General features: G+C 43.5%; 2 pseudogenes; one reads left to right on the forward strand and one right to left on the reverse strand.

Moving 5' to 3' along the window:
• Window positions 1–8,882: 8,882 nt before the first annotated feature.
• LOC139358373 (calponin-2 pseudogene) lies at window positions 8,883–12,385 on the reverse strand (annotated as a pseudogene).
• Window positions 12,386–12,767: 382 nt separating this feature from the next.
• Window positions 12,768–14,181, forward strand: LOC139358573 (glucoside xylosyltransferase 1 pseudogene; annotated as a pseudogene).
• Window positions 14,182–15,982: the final 1,801 nt, after the last annotated feature.

The raw sequence follows: 15,982 nt of genomic DNA on the forward strand, positions 1-15,982 counted from the left end.
GTGTGGTGTGTGAAGGTATGTGTGTGTGTGTGTGTTGGAATCAGTGACTCACTGAAACTTCCCACACCAGGCTGTGTTCCTGCTCGTTGTTGGAGGTGCTGTCAGGGGCCCTGCCCTCAACCCCAGGTCTGACCCTTGCAGTGCAGGCAGGACATTCTGGAGGAATCATGACCTTGGAAGGGTCCCTGAGGTTTGACTGGTGGGCATCAGTGGATAAATACCGCAGCTCCCTTGCTCTGAGTGAGATGACTCTGAGGCGCGTGTTCTATGCTGTCTCTCGGAGGTACCTGGCAGGGCTGAGTCCTGGCTGCCACAGTGGAAACTTTCTTGATGAAGGTCCCGTTAACTGCTGCATTCCTTTCCTGTCTCTGTTCCCCATGGCTCTACCAGTGTTTCCTGAGATTCGCACCCTAAGGAAGGACTGGCAGTCGAATTACTGTCCTAGAGTTTTTATGAAAAAGGAACATGAGAGGGAAAGTCACTTGCCCAGAGTCACCCAGCTGAACAGTGGTGGAGTTCAACTTTGACCATGGGTTGTCTGGCCCCAATGTGGTTGCTTGCTCCTCACCCATGAGACTCTTCCCTTATCAATGTCAAAAGAATATATGCAGGACCTCAAAAGTGGCATCTCTGATGCCTGTGCCATAGAAAGCCCAGGCTCATGGGTGTTGCCCGTGCACTCACTCTTACCTCATTAAGAGTAGTGAAGAAAAACATGCTCAGTGCTGACTGTGTGACTGGGGGTGTTGTTTTAGACACTCTCTGCTTACTTTAATTCATTTAATTTTCACAATAACCTTGTTTTTACTTCTAGTTGTTAGATGGAAAAACTGGGGCAAAGAGCAATACGGAGAGTTGCGAAAATTCATTCCACTGGTCCAGGTTTGAACCAAGCAGTCTGCACCTGGAGTCCTGGTTTGTAACTATGGCACCCTGGCTTCTCACACATCTCCTCATGGAGTTTCACCTTGTTTCAGGCATGGCACTGAGCAGCTTCCTTTAAGAACATAATTTGTAATTATGTAGATTACTAATTCTCCTTCAAAATGCCACACAGCCTTGGTGCGATGAAATGAAACAATTGGTGAGTCTGAGCATGAGAGCAAGCATTCTGTTTTCCACTCCTGACTCCATTCCAACAGCTGGGACAGTGTTTCCTCTGTGCCTGTAGAAACCTCAGCTCCTGTGCCGAGGAGCCTGGTCCCTCTGGGGAATGTGGCAGTCAGGTGCTGGCAGGGACCTTGAAGCGACTGAAGGATCATTAAGAAAAAGCTGTTTACAAAGGTTTGGGCAGGGCCAAGGGAAGCAGGTGGTATGGCACAGGGCCCCGGTGTTAGCATCTTGTGTGTGCTGTCACCACCCTCCATTTTGATGGGGCCACGGAGAAGCTGTTCCAGGAACTCGGAAAATCTGCAGCTGAGAGTGGAGGCCAGAGGAGGTATCACTCCGTGTGCCCTTCAACGGTCTCCGGCTACCACCACTGACCACACTACAATCTCCTTATTAGAATGGAAAGGCTGCAGGTAGGGGTTCTAAGCCTCCTCTTGTGGCTCACCTCCAACAGTGAGTCAGCACCGGCACCCGTAACCCCACAACCCAGGATTCACTTAGCCCCTCTATCCTGCATGGTCCCCTTTCCTGCTGGGAAGCAGATACCCACATGAGCAGCAGAATTCTGTGTCTCCCTGCAGGCCCCTCTGCTCCATAGGAGTGGAGTTTTGTGGGTCTCCTCCCTGGTTTTGGATGATGACACGCTTTCCCCTTCCACAGCAGTTGTTTCTGTGGACCTTACCCTCGGTTTTCCCCTGGTCGGGCATTTCTCAGGTTTCTGCTCAAAAGTCACCTTTTGGAGGGGTCTCCACCTGCCACTGTGTTTGGAACAGCTCCTTCCGTTTCTTTCTAGCTCATCTCACTCTGGTAATGTCTTTCATTACCACCAGCATCTGACCTGGTCTTATGACCCATTAGCTTCCTGTGTCAGACATGAGCACCAGGATGGCAGGGACCTCATCTGTCCAGTTCTTCCTGTGACCTGGGTCCCAGCACCATGTCTGGTAGAGTGTAGATGTTCAAGGGAAGTTTACTTTGTAGAACTGTCTACCTGGGAGATGTTACTGTTAGTCTAACCTGTACCATGTTGTAAACCTCCAGCCATGTTGCAGACCCTGGTCAGAGTGAAACGTTCCATGGGAACTCGGGCCATGAGAAACATCCTTCCTGTCTGCCTTACTGCAGAAACATCCGTATCACATCGTCCCGGGCAAAGGCTCCACAGTCTGTCTGCAGGAACATCCCTGCCATATCCTGCTGGGCAACAAGCTCTACCGCCCGGACCCCGCCGTCCCAGTCCCAAGATTACCCCAGCCTGTGAGCGGCAGTTGTGCCAGCACTAAGCTGGTTTAATCCTCCCCAGGGTTTTGCTGGCAATAAAGAAGTTGCTGTTGAAGCTGCCAACTGTCTCTCTGTCTTTCTTTAACCCTCGCCTTGCCTTCAAAACCTAACAATAACTATACCTCTTCCTTTTACCAAGGAGGATATGGGACTCAAGAAGAGTAAGTGACTCACCCAGAATTCCACAGCCAGTGAGTCACAGAGCCTGAACTTGAACTCAGTTCAGCTGAATCCAGAACTCCTGTCTTCCTGAGAGTCCAGGGAAGGAAAAGGTGGAACTGCAGCCTGTGGGTGCCCACACACTTCTCCTAGGAGACCACAGGCGGCCTCCTGGGAATTGTGTCCTCATGGGCACAAAAGAACTGCTCACCTGTGCTGCATCAGCTAACTGTCCCCATTGTCCCAAATTGTTATTTATTTTCAAAGTTTTGTTTTAATACTTAAATTTCTCACAGCTCAGTGTTGGAAACAAAGCACAGAGGCCTGTAGAAAGTCGTGTGTGAGTTTTTCTCATTTTCTTCCCGGTGACCATATAAATGAGTGTACAAAGAACACAAATACGCTCATACTTTTTATCTAGAGATGAGGCCCTCCCGCCCATATTCCTCTGGTACTGTCCTTCCGTTTTTCGCATGGGAGGACCACTCTTTCGATACTAGCCCATGGGATTTGGGAGGTGCTGATCCACCCTGGGCAGTCAGATCAGCAGGGTAATTCATTCAGGAGTGGGCGTGTGATCCAAGCTGGGCTCATGGAAGTCATCCCTGCACTTTTGGTGAAACTGCTAGGAATGAGGTGCTTTCTTTTTACTGGCATAGCATTTTCCAAGGAAGTAAGTGATACGAAATTTATGGGGCCATTTTTTGCTGCTCTCTCAAAATAGCCTACCTGAAAAGCAGAGCTGACACAGGAAATGAAGGGACAGAATGAGCCTTGGTTGATGTTAGTTGACCCCTGATCCCACTGAGCCAGAAGCCCATCTACTCACGGACGTTTTTAGTAATTAGAGCGAATTAACTCAATGTTCTGCTGGATCGAGTTAGGTTTCCATCACATGCGGTCAAGAGAGTCCTGCATAATATCACTTTCTCTTATGCTTAGGTCCCACCTGCCAGAGCTTTAGAGCTGTAGAAGGGTAAAGTGAACCCAGGCAGTGCTGAGCTCACCAGTCTCCTGGCTAAGTGTGCAAAGGAAGCCTGGAATCACTACCACTTTGTTCTGACAAGCAACTTTGCCTGCTGCTTACTACACAGCCATAGGAGTATTGCTTCCCTGAGCCCTTAGGCATTATACCTCTTTTTAAAAATGTTTATCTAGGAAAATGTTTTGTGGAGATGGTCTCTTCCTATGTTGCCCAGGTTTGTCTTGAACTCCTGGTCTAAAGTGCTAAGATTATAGGCATGAGCCACCTTGCTTGGCCAGCACTATGCTTCTATTAGTTGTCAATGCTTTCTTTGTTCTGTAGTTTCTAGTTTGTGTTTGAGCATGTGCGTGTGTATGTCTGTGTGTGTGAGTGTGTGTTTGAGTTTTTACTTTTCTCTTGCAGGGTTGTGGCAAGCACCAAGAGGGATCATGTAGACACAGCACTCAGCCCTGTGACTGGAACATACATGGAGTTCTCTCTGTTCTCTTTTCTCCTCATGATTCAGAGAATGACTTAAGGATCTGTGATGTGGGCCAATTTTCAATGCCCTGGATAAGTAATGGGGAGATGAAGTTCTGTTGCCAGAAATTTGCACTAGTTTTAACTCAATGTATCGTTTTAGCATGAGATAGGTCAAAGTCACAGAAAAAATTTATCTCACGTGTATACACACACACACACATATATATATACACACACACACACACACACACAAGTATGTTTCTTGAGAGCTGACAGGCTTAGGTTTTGCTCCCTGATGCTGCAGTAGAAGCCACTGTGTTCTGATTTCTTGAGTGATGGCTGCCAGCCCTCCAAGCGTCACAGTAGGTGAGGCATCCATGGGGGTGAGAGCCAAGGATTTGTGGCCAATCGGCATCTGTAAGCCCATTTTATCTATTCTCTTTATTTTTGTATTTTGTTTTATTCATTTTTAGGTTTATCATTCAATTTGTTATAAATATCACTCCTAAAATGTTTCCTAGTTCTATTAAGGCTTACTTTCATGAAACAAGTCCAGAAAAAGTCCAGGGCAGCCATGGATATCCAACATGCCTTTAGGGAGTTAGAAATCTTGTATATTGAAGGTTTTGTTGTTGGGAGCATCATTCCAAGGGTCTTCAAGTGGCTTATCCTGACTCTGGGCATTTCATCCTATTCCCAGAGAGCAGCGAGCAGAAAGAGCAAAGGGAACTTGGTTAAAAGAAAAGAGTAACAATAACTCTCCCATTTCCAAACAGATTTTCAGAAATCCAAACCAGTGAATTCTGCATTTCACATTGGTCAGGACTATAAGCTCTGCTCACTGCAGTTATGAGAAAAACTGGGAAACTCATTTAAAGACATTAATCAGGGGCAGGCATGGTGGCCCATGCCTGTAATTCCAGCAATTTGGGAGGCCAAGGTGGGAGAATCACTTGAGCCCAGGAATTTGAAACCATTCCAGGCAACATAAAGGGACTCAGTCTCTACAAAAACAAACAAGTTTGGCGTGGTGGTGCACACCTGTTATGCCTGCACTCCTACCTACTCAGGAGTCTGAGCTGGGAGATCACAACGGCCCAGGAGTTCAAGGCTGTAGTGAGCTCTGATCATACCGCTGCACTCCAGCCTGGGAGACAGAGTGAGACCATTTTTCAAAAAAAAAAAAAATTTAATTAAATAATAAAATAAGGATAACGACATAAATAAAGGCATTTCAATAGTGCTCCTTGTAAAAAGTTCCATCTTCCCTTAGTGAAAAAGATGAGAATAATGGATATAGCAGGGAAATGGACAGAATTGACCCTATTACACCGAAATGAAAGTCGTAACAGGTACACCAAATCGGCACCATTAAAACCGCATAATGTGACCATAATGCAGTCAAATTGTGACCAACAAAAACAAACTGACAAAAAAGGTATCATGGAGGAGATGAATTCTAAATCTAAAGTGAATGGAGCGCAGAGAGGGCTTCACATTGAGAATGAAACCATGTGTGAGTGAATTGTAACCAAGCTACTACATAGCAACATTAACGTGGCAGAGCGGAAAGGGTGCTAAGACTGATATCTGTCATCTTATACCATTTTGTTAAGAAAGGAAAAACTAGAAAAGTATGAATTTGGGTTCTACTTGAAGGATAAGACAATGATAATGGCAACACTGTTAACGTTTACAGTGCTTCAGTCCTACTATGTGCTCATTCATGCCCAATAAGTGAAGAGCTGGAACTGAAACTTTCTTATGTTCATTCCCACTGTAGTCTCCCTCCAGGGCGTGGAATCTTGTGCAACAGGAGGGATAAGTGTTTAAAGAGGTCTTTTCTACATTTTTTACTTCCACAAGCCGTCTCTGCAGTGTGAGTTCTTGTATGAATTATGAGTCTAAGGCAACACTGAGGCTTTTTTTCATATTCCTTACTTTCACAGCTTCTCTCCAGTGTGAGAACAAATAGGTACTCAAGATGAATGAAGAGAAAAGGCTTTCCATAGACTTTACTTTCAGAGGGTTTCTTTTCACACTTCTATAAGATACGAGAGTTCAGGAAGATGTTCTTATGCATGTTAACTCATTGAGCTCCCTTCCAGTATGTCCTCCTCTCATATTGAGTATGGTGAAAAAATTAATGATGATTTCCCCGTTTTCACCCACAGGGCTTCTCATTATTGTAAATCTTAAGATGACTTTTAATTCTGATGACTTTGCAAAGTCTTTTCCACATTTGTCACATTTATAGGGGTTTTTCTTTTCCAGCGTGGCTCCTTATATGTGCATGTTTTGAAGCTTGCTGAAGACTTTCCCACATTCCTTACATCCATAGGGCTTCTCCAGAATGCTCTTTCTTAAATGTTTATTCAGGTGTAGGGAATATCTAAAGACTTTCTGACTTTTGTTACATTCATACGGTTTTTATCCAGTGTGAATTTTCATATGTCTCATAAGAAATGACTGATATGTAAAGGCTTTCCCTCACTTGGGACATGTATGGCTTTTCCCTCCAGTAGTATTACTCCTGTGTGAAGCAGAACTTGGAGCGGGGCAGAGGTTTTTCACTTTGATGACTCTTAGTCTCTACAGTACAGAAATGCATCTGGACAGCATGGAGTGAGCTATTTCCGAAGATGTTTTCACATTGAGTAAAATTATACGTTTTCTCCCTAACATGAGTTATGTGTGCCCTATGGCGTACATCCTCACTGCAGGTGCAGGCTATTCCAAATGGACTCTCCTCGTGAACGTTTGGCCTCCTATTAATTTTACTATGTATGTGATGGACAATGTTCTGACTGCCTGTCCACGTGTTTGATTTTAGCTGTTTTTCTCCCATATGAAATCCAGTGAATGTTGCACCTCAAGACTATCATATTCATTGTTTTCCTATATATTACTACATTGAAATAGTTTTGGGAAAACAAGTGGTTTTCCATTACATAGAAAAGTTATTTAGTGGTGATTTCTGAGACTTTGCTGTACCCATTACTCGAGTAGTGTACACTGTACCCAATGTGTACCTTAACCCCCCAAACCTTCCATCCGAGTCCCCAAAGTCCATTATGTCATTCTTATGCCTTTACACCCTCTTAGCTTAGCTCCCACTTGTGAGAACATATCATATTTGTTTTTTTATTCGTGAGATACTTCACTTAGAATAATCATCTCTAACTCCATCCTGGTTGCTGCGAATGCCATTATTTGGTTCATTTTCCGAGCTGGGTAGTATTCCATGGTGTATCTATAACACATTTTCTTTGTCTATTCATCGGCTGATAGACATTTAACCTGGTTCCACATTATTGCAACTGCAAATGGTGCTGCTATAAATGTGTGTACATGTGTCTTTTTCATATGACTTCTTTTCCTGTAGGTAGATACCCGGGAGTGAGCTGATACAAATTTAAATAAAGATAATTATAAAATTAAGTAATGACCAAGTGAAATTTACTATTTCTAGTAGTAAAACAAAACACATTTATTGAGTAAAATTTGAACATATTTCTGCTCACATAAAGAACATAAAACTTCTGTATTTTGTATAAATGACATGTTTTATCTCACTAGACTCATCCTGTGGTGAATTGGTGGGGGAGGGTTGGAGAAAGTAACATATCTTTAAATTTAACTTTTGACTCACATTTTCTTCAAGTTTCAATTGTTCTTTTAGTTAAATGCCTCCAAGAAGATGTTCACATGCTTTGGGCTTTCTGTGGCCTCAAGGCAAAGGGAAATTGAATCTGGAGTCTTTTATTGTCTTCGTGCTATTCTCTAGACCTCTGCTTTCTCTGTGGCAGAGGGTCTCCCTGGTCTGATCACTAGTGCCATTGCATTGCTCTTCTCTGAGATGAAGCTTGTACTCTTGAATCAGAGTACAGTGGAATTCCCTGGCTTTATTAGCCTCCTGTTGGCTTGGATAAGATCTTCAGATCTCTCTGAGTTTCAGCATCCAATTTCTTCTTCCCCAATATGTCTGGAATGGTCACATATGACATTTTGGCAGGATCATTTTGCCCCTTGCTGCAGTGGCCCCATGTTATGTATGTTAGTTTTCAACTCAGTTAAGTTGCTTGTTTACCTCTATGACACTTCCACATTGCATAGATTTGTAGGTCTAGCAGGAGGTATTTTATATAAACCAAGCTGCCAGAAACAGAAGAATGCTCACACAGTAAATCAGACAAACTACATTTATTACTAACAGAGGAGCAGGAAGAATCAGCAAAAGCCTAAGTTCTATGATGACAAGCCTGACCCTTGAGGTCAGAAAAGTTGCCCACGGTTGACAGAGTCTCCTTTGCACATGCCCCACTGTGTACTGCAGCTGAGGAACCCCTGAGTGCTCCACCCGAGGTTTCACACCCCATGTGCACCTTGGTTCTTGGAGTTTAAGAATTGCAGGAATATCCTGTTCTAGGAAAAACAAGGACAGAGTCCAGACTGTCCCAGACAGTTTCTCCCCATTTCAGGATATTGTCTTCTTGGAACATTCTAAAATCATTCTGAGGACTAGGAGGTCCAGAACGCTGAGTTGGTCAAAGTCATTCAGGTCTTGCCCTCCTGATCACATAAACAAAGTGGACTACAAAACATTAAGCATTGGCAGAAATGATCATATTGCATTATGATAGCCATTCTTCATTATGATAAAAATAATTTATCCACCAAAAAGTTATCTGAATTCTAAATCTGAATGAACCCAACAAAACATAGATTTGGGCTTGTTGTCCCAGTTTAATAAAAGATACACTAATCCAACAAATTTAATTAAATACAAAAACTTTAGAATAAGTATAACAATCATAAAGACTCATTTCAATAAAAGCTGGCATACAAAGTTATCAGACGTATGACAATAGAAGAAAATGTTGACACTGCTTAGGGTAAAGTGAATATGATTGATATTCAAATGAACAAAGGAAATAGTAAACTCAATAGCAAAATGGGCCAAAGAATCCAATACACTATTAACAATCTGACAAATGCAGTGTGTACAAATAAAATGTGATCTGTATTTTCACCACTTGTTTAGAAAATTTAAGAATCCTAGATAACATTGAGTGATGAGGATATGAGGAAAACAGCCTTTATGGGCAATGGATGGGAAATTAAATGGTTTTAAACATTTCAGAAAATAATACGACAGGACCCGTTTGAAAGTGTGCATACTCTACAACCTGTCTCAATAATGGGCACATACCCCTGATAGAGATTGGATGTGTGTTCCCTCCAAATCTCATGCTGAAATGTGATCCCCAGTGTTGGAGGTGGGACCCAGTGAGAGGTATTGGATCATGGGGTGGATCCCTTATGAATAGTTTAGCACAGGAATGTCCAAACTTTTGGCTTCCCTGGGCCACATTGGAAGAAGAATTTTCTTGGACCACACATAAATTACACTGAAAATAGCTGATGAGTTAAGAAAAAAAAGAAAAAAGAAAAAAGGAAAAGACACACATACACAGACATGCACACAAAATCGCTTATGTTTTAAGAAAGTTGACAAATCTGTTTTGGTCCACATTCAAAGCTGTTCTGACCTGCATTCAGCCCACAAGCTGCGGGTTGGACAAGCTTAGTTTATCACAATCCACTTGAGTGAGTTCTTCACAGTGAGTTCATGAGAGATCTGATTGTTAAAAACAGCATGGGACTGCCCCCTTCTCTCTCTTACTCCCTCTCTGACCATGTGACACACTGGCTCCCCTTCACCATCTGCCAGGACTGTAAGCTTCTTGATAGACCAGTATACCTGGTCAGGCCCTAAGGGGAGAAGGAGGGCTAAGGCTCCTTAAAACCTACTGAGGAGCTGGGCGTGGTGGCTCATGCCTGTTACCCCAACACTTTGGGAGGACGAGGCGGGGGGATCACATGAGGGCAAGAGTTCCAGATCAACCTGGCAAACATGGTGAAATCCTGTCTCTAATAAAAATACAAAACATTAGCCAGGCGTGGTGGCACATGCCTGTAGTCCCAGCTACTCTGGAGGCTGAGGCAGGAGAATCGCTTGAGCGTGGGAGGCTGGTGCAGTGAGGGGAGATCACTGTGTTTCAGCCTGGGCGACAGAGTGAGACTCCATCTCAAAAAAACACAAACAAACAAAAATCCTAGTGAGGGCCACGGGGGTGGGGGAGCTAGGATGGAGAGGGGTCAGGCTTAACCTTGGCAACTCAGAATTCCACTACCTTGTACGGGCCTCAGTTTTCTCACCGGGCCCCAATGTAGGTCTGAGGGTCCTAGAGAAATCCAGCCACTCAGGAGCCTGAGATATTTTAACATCGTGTCTGGGCCCCCTCTCCCAGGGCACTTATTTCCCAGCACCCTCTCCACTGTCTCCGTGCCTTTCCTCAGGAAAAAAAAATTTTCTTTAGTTAATACCTCCTGAAGATTTTGTGGGCACAGAAACCACAAACTGGCTGACAAAAAGGGGAAGAAGAGAGGCCACTGGAAATCTTCTGGGTCCGGTTTCCTCCACGCCCAGGTTTCTTCTCCCCAGCACAGCTCGGTGCACAGCCTGGACATGCCAGTGGGGACCCTTATCCTACACGCATCAGGAAAAGGCCTTGATCCCTTTCCCCAGAGCCCGGTGGCTCAGTCCTGCGAAGGAACCAAAGCAATGGGGAGGGGTGTGGGGAAAAAAACCCTGCTGCCTGATCCCACGCCGCCACTCACAGACCCTCAGTTGACTGGTAGCACTGAACAGGTTGGAAAAAAAAAGACGGAAACACAGAAAAACCCAAACACCCAGACGGGGAGACCGTCTGGGGAGAGAGTGTGCTGGGAGCCTCAGTAGCCGGTCTCCTCCTGGTTGTAAGGGAGATATTCAGGGGCCTCCCCTGGCCCCGGGCAGTCGCCGGCACCCGAGGGAGCCCCATGGGCCACTGGGCTTCCGGGTAGTACTTGGGGCCGTGTATTTGAAGATCTGGCCAAAGACCTGGCCGCTCTGGTTGGCGCCTTGCCTGTAGCCCATCTTCAGGGACATGGAGGAGTTGTCACAGTTGTTGATTCCCAGCTTGGCATGGTGGATGTGCCACCGGGTCCCAGGAGTCAAAAAGCCCACCTGGCTGGCACATTTGTTTGTGCCCATCTGGAGTTGTCCATGGCGGGGGCAGGATGTGGTTCTTGGGTCGTAGAGATGCCTCCCCGTGCCCTGCCGTACATGGTCATGCCTGACTGGCTGGCACATTTGTTGGTAATGGGCAGCCTGATGAGGCACTGGCCGGCTTTAATGGTGGCGTCGTGGAAGTTCCGCTCCTGCTTCTCTTAGTACTTGTCACCGATGTCCATCCTGGTCTGCAGCCCCTTAGTCTTGGCCTTCCCTGCCAGGGCAAGAAGAGACACCTGCACCTGGGTCACGTTCCCACTCTCAAACAGGTGGTTGGCCTCAAATAAGTCCAGGGGGTTCATGCTGTAGCTGACCATGGCCTTGAGGAAGTTGGAGAGGTTTTCCAGCTGGTGCCAGTTCTACATGGAAGCGGTTGATCTTAGAGACTGAGGCCGGCTGCAGTTTGTTCATGAATGTGCATAAGATAATCCCATCCTTCAGGCCCTTCTGAAAATCGGGGCGATGGAGAGGCCGGTGAGTCCCGTGATCCAGCTGCGGAGCTCTGCTTCCTTCTGGGGTCATATTTGGAGAGGAGTCTGTTCTTGACCTCCCGCAAGAACCTGTAGGAGCGGCCCTTGTTGAACTGCCTGGAGCTTAACGCTGGCGGGCGCCGCCTCTGGACTGGATGGGACGGGACCTGGAGCTAAGTCTTTTATCTAGTTTGCAACATTTTGTTTTCACCACACCATTGTTTTTACCACATATCTTTGGTGTATTTAAAAAATGTGTGAAAAATGTTAGACCATCTCCCTTTTTCCCACCTTCCCTTTTACCCTTTACTGCAATTTATACACACACATCCACGCACGCACACATGCACACACACGTACAGACCAAAATTAATTTAGATGTACGAATGGGTTATTTGAAGCAAAAAGTGAATCTATATTAGTAAAAGTGTCATGCCTCTGTGAATTATATTTATGATCCTTTTAAGAAGAAAGAACTTCCAGCCGGGCGCAGTGGCTCACGCCTATAATCCCAGCACTTTGGAAGGCCGAGGCAGGCTGATCACGAGGTCAGGAGTTTAAGACCAGCCTGGCCAAGATGGTGAAACTTCGTCTCTATTAAAAACACAAAAAAAGGTTAGCTGGGCGTGGTGGCACGCGCCTTTAATCCCAGCTACTCAGGAGGCTGAGGCAGGATAATGGCTTGAACCCTGGACGTGGAGGTTGCAGTGAGCCGAGATCATGCCACTGCACTCCAGCCTGGACAACAGAGTGAGACTCCATCTCAAAAATAAAATACAATGTTGAATTTTTACAAGTCATTGTTCCTATTCTAATTTTTGAATGAAACTACAGCCTCTAATAAAACAGCCTCATTAAACTAATTCGCTAATGAATTCTTAAGTAAAAGGGGAATTCCACAGAAATATATATGGCTCTTTTTATGTTTATTAAAAGTAAGAGCCTGGAAAACAGATGTGTTCTGTAAAATTGAATTACTTTCTATCCAGTTCCACTGGTTCGCACTGTTTTATCTTTATATTAAAATATATATAAATGATTGATTGATGATTTTTTTTCTTTTAGACACTGCTGTTGAATCCATGGAGAGTAAAAACGGTAAATTTCCAGAACTAGGCTCCCTCTGCTCCAGTTCCCCAGGTAGGCGTGGCAGAGACAGAGACCGAGGAAGGTGGCTGGGGCCATGCAGCGCTACTTGTGCCTGGTGGCGCTCTGTCTGGCCTGCGGCTTCTGCTTGCTCCTTTACGCCTTCAGCCAGCTGCCACATCCCTGGAGGAAGGAAAAGGTGGCAGTGACTGGAAGACGCAGGCACGCAGTGGCTTCTTGACTGGCTGGAGGCAGATGTGGTGCAGTGAGAGGAGCGGGCAAGGCTGGTCCCGCTGCGCATCCAGGCGGGTGGGACAGGTGTAGTCTGAAAATACAGCCTGTTGAGAAAATGCATCTAGCTATAGTTGCCTGTGGTGAAAGACTGGAAGAAACTATGGCCATGTTGAAGTCAGCTATCATTTTCAGGATAAAAGCTTTTCAATTCCAGGTTTTTGCTGAAGATCAGCTACATCACAGCTTTAAAGGAAGATTTGACAGGGGTCATTTCTCCAAATATTTAATTATACAATATACCCCATAACCTTTCCAAGTGAGAATGCAGCAGAGTGGAAAACCTTTTTAAACCATGTGGTTTGCAGAGATTGTCCTTGCCGTTATTCCTGAAATAAGTTGACTCCCACACTGATAGCCCTTTTTTTATGACCAGTTGATACTATTTGGTCTTTACTAAAGAAATTTCATTCCACACAAATTGCTGCAATGGCACCAGAACCCAAGGAACCTCGAATAGGATGGTATAGTCGCTTTGCTAGGCATCCATACCGTGGAAAAGCTGGAGGAAACTCTGGAGTAATGTTGACAAACATGACTGGAATGAGAAGGAAGTATTTCAAGAATGATGTGACAACTGTGCGACTACAATGAGGAGACATACTTATGACATGGCTTAAAATATACAAGCTAAACATGACATGGGTGATCAAGATTTGTTGGATATCATGTTTTTCACAATCCAGAAAGCCCTTTTGTCTCTCCGTGTCAATGGAATTATCATCCAGATCATTGTCTATATGGAAGCAGTTGCCAAGAAGCAGAAGAAGGAATCTTTATTCTTCACGGGAACAGAGGTGTTTACCATGATGATAAGCAACCAGCTTTTAGAGTTGTTTATGAAGCGCTGAGAAATTGTTCTTTCAAGATGACAACGTTCATTCCTTAATAAAACCTTTAGAATTGGAACTACAAAAAACAGTGCATACATACCATGGAAAAATTTACAAAATATTTATCAAACAACTAGCAAAAAGCATAAGAGATCGTTATGCCAGATCACCAAAGGAAAGATGATTCTTGGTGCCTGCTACATCAAATGGATGAAAACAACAAAGCATCAGAGGGTAAGTGTGAAGCAATCGTCTTGGGTGAAGCATTAAGGAAGGAATTATTCATCTCCAAAATATTTTTTTTTCCTAAAGAGGTTAAATGAGCAGTATTTTCAGGCAACGAAGAATAAGTTAAAATCTTGGGCTCCAACAAAGAAACATTTTTGGCCTCTGATATTTTGTAATGTTACTTACTATCATTCCAGCATTGATGAAAATATTATTGAATGGTTTTAGCCTGCAAACTTCCGTTGACCCATAGTCTCAAGTAAGAGTGATGGGGCTGTGAAGATGAAGAAAATGTACCTCAAACCCAGTGCAAACACTCAGACTGTGCGTAGAGTGATAATTTTATGTCAGCACTAATCTCACTTTAAATGTGTGAGAAAAAAGTTTGTTTACAGTAGCAGAAACAGTTCTATTTCTAAAGAAATGTGATGTGCCCAATGTAACCATTGACGATCTATATCTGCCTTTATATATTTCATCTCTGTTTTAAAATATTTTTATGACAATCATGTTTAAAATTGCTTTTAAATTATAAGTAAGCTGCATAAAAATTGAGCTGTATAAGAAAGAGGAAATACACTGAAAATTTTGAGGTTTTAATCTGTGCGTGTGTGTGAGAGAGTGAGAAATGTAGTGTTTTCATTTCGTATGCATTAAATTGTCTTGCCAAAACTCAGATTTAAGATTGCTAAGTAGATATTTGGGAAATTTTTTATATCACTTTAAATGAAAAATTTCAGCTTTACTGGGCATTCTGGAAGCAAAATATATTATGCCGGTGATAAAGTGAGAACCTTAAGAGTACACTCATATGACAGTGGAAAATGTGATGGACCCAAATGCAGAAGCTCTACACGTCCTGTGAGTAGTGATTTTAGTTACAATGGAGTAGAAAAATGTAGTGCATTTAAACTTTTCTTCTACCTCATAACGGCTTTGCAAGATACTTTTTAAAAAGCAAATGTCTAGAGCCTTCCTTTAAGAAAGTTAAACAACTTTGGTGAATGATTTGGATTAAGATTGTTACATTCAGCTATAGAAAATGTGCTTTTAATTGGGTTGATGTGAGTACCTTCCTTTTTTGAATATCACTTAAAACAGTTAATTTTGTAAGCCTTGAAGATGAGAAAAAGATTACTTATCTAATATAACTCTGTTAATAGTTTTCCAATTTATAGTTATCTAATATAACTATAAATTCTGAATACTTAGCATATACTGTGCTGGGGCACATATCTTGTTGTACCAACTTCTATATGGTTATCTTCCTCTTCTCCCTGATATTTTAATGCTCAAGTAGAAAATGGAAAATCATGAAGAAAAAAATATCAGTTGTGAAAATCGTGGCAGTTAGCTTTATGAAGACACAGTGGCCTCTGTAGAGACATGGGATACGCAGAAAGAGATGGTTAGTGCAGTTGTTCTGTCTTCTGCAGTTCCGTCAGGGACACAGTGAGAGAGGAAAGTTTAAGCAAGGTACATTAGAAGTTGATAACCAGTCCAGCATTCTTAGAACAGATGGGTTTAGAGAACACGAGTTGTAGTTCCTCGGCAGAATGCCATGGTGGATATGAAAAACTGTGAACTATGTTGAAATTGAGCTTATTGAGCAGAAAATGAGAATACTACAAATTTGAAGTTCAGAAGGTATGCATTAGATAATTTCTAATGGTCCCCAGATATGATCATTGCCTGCCTGACTATATGAGGAGCTTGAGAATAGATTCCTGAGCTTAGCCCTTTGGAGACTCTGGTATACTCTGGTATGCTGTGTCTAGGATGGAGTCTGCCAAAAAAATAATTTAAAGAAGAGACTTAAAAATTTGAAAAAACTAGAATAGTGCCTTGCTACTATCAGATCACTTTGGAGGTCATTCCCACTTAGATTCTTGTATAGATGTGGATACAGAAACATGCAGATAGTCAATGCCAACTGTTGGGGGAAATGTCCATAGTCTGC

Source organism: Macaca nemestrina, chromosome 15 (genome assembly GCF_043159975.1).
Source record: "Macaca nemestrina isolate mMacNem1 chromosome 15, mMacNem.hap1, whole genome shotgun sequence".
Taxonomy (NCBI): Eukaryota; Metazoa; Chordata; class Mammalia; order Primates; family Cercopithecidae; genus Macaca; species Macaca nemestrina.